Source organism: Pleurodeles waltl, chromosome 7 (genome assembly GCF_031143425.1).
Source record: "Pleurodeles waltl isolate 20211129_DDA chromosome 7, aPleWal1.hap1.20221129, whole genome shotgun sequence".
NCBI classification, from domain to species: domain Eukaryota; kingdom Metazoa; phylum Chordata; class Amphibia; order Caudata; family Salamandridae; genus Pleurodeles; species Pleurodeles waltl.
This window is the reverse complement of record NC_090446.1, coordinates 47,359,809-47,365,808: the sequence shown is the minus strand read 5'-3', so window position 1 is coordinate 47,365,808 and position 6,000 is coordinate 47,359,809.

Sequence of the window (6,000 nt, the reverse complement as noted above, 5' to 3'; positions counted from 1 at the left end):
CTCTTCCACTCTCAATCTATTGAGTTCCCTTTCTAACAATCTGTCATCAGGGTGGGTGGGTTGGGCATGCTTTGACACAGAAGAATGATGATAATGCTCAGAGGGAGATCTGCCCCTAACAGTTGGCACCCTAACAACTTGGCCTGCAGGAATAAAGTCATCCCTACTGTGATGTGAGCTCACATTAGTACCAGCTATGCTAGGTGGTCTGCTAAGGGGCAGGTTGGGAAGGTTACCTTCTAACACTTTGACTGGGGGCTCCCCTGAGTCAGAGTGTGAACTATCTCGTAACTTCTCAATGGAAGTGCCAGCTAAGGCCTTATCATTCTCAATAAGCATGTTAGACAATCATTCTCTAGAGGGATTCTTTCCCACCCCTAAACCTCTATCAATGCAGACACTCCTTAAACCCTTCCAGTTAAGGTGGTCATAAGCTGAGCTGACCAAGTTAGTAGAAGTTCCTACATCAGACATGATAGAAAAAGGTTTAGGGACAGATAAAAGACAGAAAAAGTTTCAGGACTTTTTAAGGAAACAGAAAAAAAACTTTTTCAACTTTTTAGAAACTGTTTGAAAGTTTAGAGGTACTTTTCAGCACTTAGCAGATAGTGTAAGAGAAGAAAAGCAAAACTTTTTGGTTAGGTGTACATACACTGAACTTGTTTTGTATATCATTCTCTTATGAAAAGTACACAATGACAAAGTGGTAAGTGGTTGCAAGTACTTATCCCACCGCTGCATAACCAATGTAGGAGGCTGGCCTGGCTTGTAGTGGGTACCAAGGGGTACTTACACTCTGTACCAGGTCCAGTTATCCCTTATTAGTGTAGAAGAGGTGTTTCTAGCAGCTTAGGCTGATAGAAGGTAGCTATAGCAGAGCAGCTTAGGGTGAACTAGGAGACATGCAAAGCTCCTACTATCCCAATGGTGTCATATGCACAATATCATAAGAAAACACAATACACAGATATAATAAAAATAAAGGACTTTATTTTTATGACAATATGCCAAAAGTATCCCAGGAAGTACCCTCAGTATGAGGATGCCAAATATACACAAGATATATGTACACAATACCAAAAATATGCAGTAATAGCAAAAAGAAGTAATGCAAGCAATGTAGAATCACAGTAGATTGCAATAGGAGCACATAGGTATAGGGGCAACACAAACCACATACTCCAAAAGTGGAATGTGAACCACGAATGGACCCCAAACTTATGTGAGCTTGTAGAGGGTCGCTGGGACTGTAAGAAAACAGTGAGGGTTAGAAAAATAGCCCACCCCAAGACCCTGAAAAGTAGGTGTAAAGTGCACCTATATTCCCCATAGAGCACAGAAGTTGTGATAGAAGGTGGCTATGGCAAAGCAGCTTAGGCTGAACTAGGAGACATGCAAAGCTCCTACTATACCACTGGTGTCATATGCACAATATCATAAGAAAACACAATACACAGATATACTAAAAATAAAGGTACTTTATTTTTATGACAATATGCCAAAAGTATCTCAGGGAGTACCCTCAGTATGAGGATGCCAAATATACACAAGATATATGTACACAATACCAAAAATATGCAGTAATAGCAAAAGGAAGTAATGCAAGCAATGTAGAATCACAGTAGATTGCAATAGGAGCACATAGGTATACGGGCAACACAAACCATATACTCCAAAAGTGAATGCGAACCACGAATGGACCCCAAACCTATGTGAGCTTGTAGAGGGTCGCTGGGACTGTAAGAAAACAGTGAGGGTTAGAATATTAGCCCACCCCAAGACCCTGATTGTAGGTGTAAATTGCACCTATATTCCCCATAGAGCACAGAAGTTGTGATAGGGGAATTCTGCAAGGAAGACCAACACCAGCAATGCAACCAAAGTGGATTTCCGGACGAGAGTACCTGTGGAACAAGGGGACCAAGTCCAAGAGTCGCGACAAAGTCGAGATTGGGCAGATGCCCAGGAAATGCCAGCTGAGGGTGCAAAGAAGCTGCCACTGGATGGTAGAAGCTGTGGATTCTGCAAGAACGAAGAAGGCTACAAACTCCCCTTTGGAGTATGGATGTCCCACGTCGTGAAGAAGCTTGCAGAGCTGTTCCCACGCAGAAAGACCGCAAACAAGCCTTGCTAGCTGCAAGGGTCGCGGTTAGGGTTTTTGGATGCTACTGTGGCCCAGGAGGGACCAGGTTGTCACCACTTGGATGAGGAGACAGAAGGAGCGCCCAGCAAGTGAGGGAGCCCTCACAGGAGCAGGCAGCACCCGCAGAAGTGCCAGAACAGGCACTACGAAGAGGAGTGAACCGGAGCTCACCCGAAGACACAAAATGGAGTCCCACGACGTCGGAAGACAACTCAGGAGGTTGTGCACTGCAGGTTAAAGTGTCGGGGACCCAGGCTGGGCTGTGCATGAAGGAAATCCTGGAAGAGTGTACAGGAGCCGGAGCAGTTGCAAATCACGCGGTACCCAGCAATGCAGTCTAGCGTGGGGAGGAAAGGACTTACCTCCACCAAACATGGACTGAGGAGTCACTGGACTGTGGGAGTCACTTGGACAGAGTTGCTGAGTTCCAGGGACCATGCTCGTCGTGCTGAGAGGGAACACAGAGGACCGATGATGCAGTCTTTTGTTGCCTGCGGTTGCAGGGGGAAGATTCAGTCGACCCACGGGAGACTTCTTCAGAGCTCCTGGTGCAAGAAGGAGGCAGGCTACCCCCAGAGCATGCACCACCAGGAAAACAGTCGAGAAGGCGGCAGGATCAGCGATACAAGGTTGCAGTAGTCGTCTTTGCTACTTTGTTGCAGTTTTGCAGGCATCCTGAGCAGTCAGCGGTCGATCCTTTGGCAGAAGGTGAAGAGAGAGATGCAGAGGAACTCTGATGAGCACTTTCATTCGTTATCTAAAGAATTCCCCAAAGCAGAGACCCTAAATAGCTAGAAAAGGAGGTTTGGCTACCTAGGAAGGAGGATAGGCTAGTAACACAGGTAAGAGCCTATCAGAAGGAGTCTCTGATGTCACCTGCTGGCCCTGGCCACTCAGAGCAGTCCAGTGTGCCAACAGCACCTCTGTTTCCAAGATGGCAGAGGTCTGGAGCACACTGGAGGAGCTCTGGGCACCTCTCCTGGGAGGTGCAGGTCAGGGGAGTGGTCACTCCCCTTTCCTTTGTCCAGTTTCACGCCAGAGCAGGGCTGGGGGATCCCTGAACTGGTGTAGAGTGGCTTATGCAGAGATGAGCACCATCTGTGCCCATCAAAGCATTTCCAGAGGCTGGGGGAGGCTACTCCTCCCCAGCCCTGACATCTTTTTCCAAAGGGAGAGGGTGTAACACCCTCTCTCTGAGGAAGTCCTTTGTTCTGCCTTCCTGGGCCAGGCCTGGCTGGACCCCAGGAGGGCAGAAACCTGTCTGAGGGGTTGGCAGCAGCAGCAGCTGCAGTGAAACCCCGAGAAAGGTAGTTTGGCAGTACCTGGGTCTGTGATAGAGACTCGGGGATCATGGAATTGTCTCCCCAATGCCAGAATGGCATTGGGGTGACAATTCCATGATCTTAAACATGTTACATGGCCATGTTCGGAGTTACCATTGTGACGCCATACATAGGTAGTGACCTATGTATAGTGCACGCGTGTAATGGTGTCCCCGCACTCACAAAGTCCGGGGAATTTGCCCTGAACGATGTGGGGGCACCTTGGCTAGTACCAGGGTGCCCACACACTAAGTAACTTAGCACCCAACCTTCACCAGGTGAAGGTTAGACATATAGGTGACTTTATAAGTTACTTAAGTGCAGTGGTAAATGGCTGTGAAATAACGTGGACGTTATTTCACTCAGGGTGCAGTGGCAGGCCTGTGTAAGAATTGTCAGAGCTCCCTATGGGTGGCAAAAGAAATGCTGCAGCCCATAGGGATCTCCCGGAACCCCAATACCCTGGGTACCTCAGTACCATATACTAGGGAATTATAAGGGTGTTCCAGTATGCCAATATGAATTGGTAAAATTGGTCACTAGCCTGTTAGTGACAATTTGTAAAGCAGAGAGAGCATAACCACTGAGGTTCTGGTTAGCAGAGCCTCAGTGAGACAGTTAGGCATCACACAGGGAACACATACATATAGGCCACAAACTTATGAGCACTGGGGTCCTGGCTAGCAGGGTCCCAGTGACAAATAACAAACATACTGAAAACATAGGGTTTTCACTATGAGCACTGGGCCCTGGCTGGCAGGATCCCAGTGAGACAGTGAAAACACCCTGACATATACTCACAAACAGGCCAAAAGTGGGGGCAACAAGGCTAGAAAGAGGCTACTTTCTCACACTTTTCCCCTCCATTTTTGCTGAAATTAGTTTTTGTTGGCCTTGGGACTCTGTGTACTTTATCACTGCTAACAAGTGCTAATGTGCTTGTATTCACTCCCCTGAACATGATAAAATTGGCTTAAACCTGATTGCAATATTTTATTTACTTATAGGTCCTATGTAGAATAGTATACCATTCACCCAAGGACTGTAAATTAAACAATACTAGTAGGCCCACCACACTTATTGTGCCATTCACTTAGGTAGACCTCTGACAATATGACCCAAGCTTGCCATTGCAGCCTGAATTCAGTTTTAAACTGCCAAAGGGACATGGCAATATAAGACCCCTGCTAAACCTTAAGCTCCCCTTTTATTACGTGTTTAGTCCTAAGGTAGGCCATAGGTTATGAGATTGGACATCTACTTTTAAGGTTCTACATATCCTGGTAGTGACAAATTCCTCAATTCATTTTTCACTACTACCCGACCAATAAGATAACGTTGGGTTGACTTATTACATTTAATAATTGCCAACTTTCGATCAGGGGCAGATAAGCATTCATGTTTGGCATCTATGAAAATGTAATTAAAAATGTTCTTTAATAGTTACGTTGGATTTTAAACAACAATTTTGAAAATTGCACTTTTAGAAAGTTGTCATTTTCCTGTCCTTTGGAATTTTGGTACCTGCGGCCTGCCTAGGTCACATGACTGAGTGTTGTTGACAGTTAGACTTTCTGAATTCCTCTCAGACAGTCACACTATCAGGTGATTAGGTGTGCCTGAATGGGGGCTGTGCTAGGAGGATTGGGGGCAGAGCTGGGCACAGCCTCACTTGCCACACAATCGGCTGTGCCTTGCCTTTACATGATGGGCTTGTGACCAGTGGATTGTTCCTGCAGCCACGCTTGAACCAGGACAGGTGGCTCAGGAAATTCCAAGTACCACAAAAAGAAACCTCTAGAAGCTTGTCTTACTTCAAAGAAGACACCAGGTATAAAAATAGGGCCCTCAGACCTGCTCTTTCATTTCACTTTCTGAATTTGCTGAAGGAATCTCAGAGGACTGTCTGCTCCTGTGGCCTGCTGGGTACTATGCAAGACTGTTTTGCTACGCCTGGGTGGACAGCTGTGCTGCCTGGAGCCTGCCTTGAATCCTCAGAGGCCGGTCCTGCTGTTTGAGCCCTGCTTCTTCATCTAAACCCAGGACTACCAGGATGATTCCAAGGGCTAGTTTGCTGGCCTCCTGTTCGGAGCCACAGGGACTTAACTATCCTACCATGTTGAACCTGCACCTGGACCCAGCCCGTGTGGGTCCTAACCACACAAGTGGTGACCCTCCAGTCCTAGACCCTTGGTGGTGGTGCTAAAAGTGGCCAGAAAGCTGAAAGCCAAAATGTGGGGCTTAGAACATTTTTGTCTAAAAAGAACCAAGGGAAGGCAAGGACAAACATGCTTGTCTATCCCTCCAAGGTGCATTGCCGGTCGGCCTCACATCGCAGCTGCTCCTGCTAAGTTCTTCTCCACAGCAGCAAATCCTGTTCACAGTTCCTTCGCCAAAGGGGAATCCGGCCTCCTGGAACTCTAGACATAACAGCCAAACAAGCAGAGTCCAGCAATATTGGCAGCAGCACACTAGCATTGTTCACTGGAGAGTTGCTGGTGCACACACCACAAGAACTGGTGACCAATCATGTGG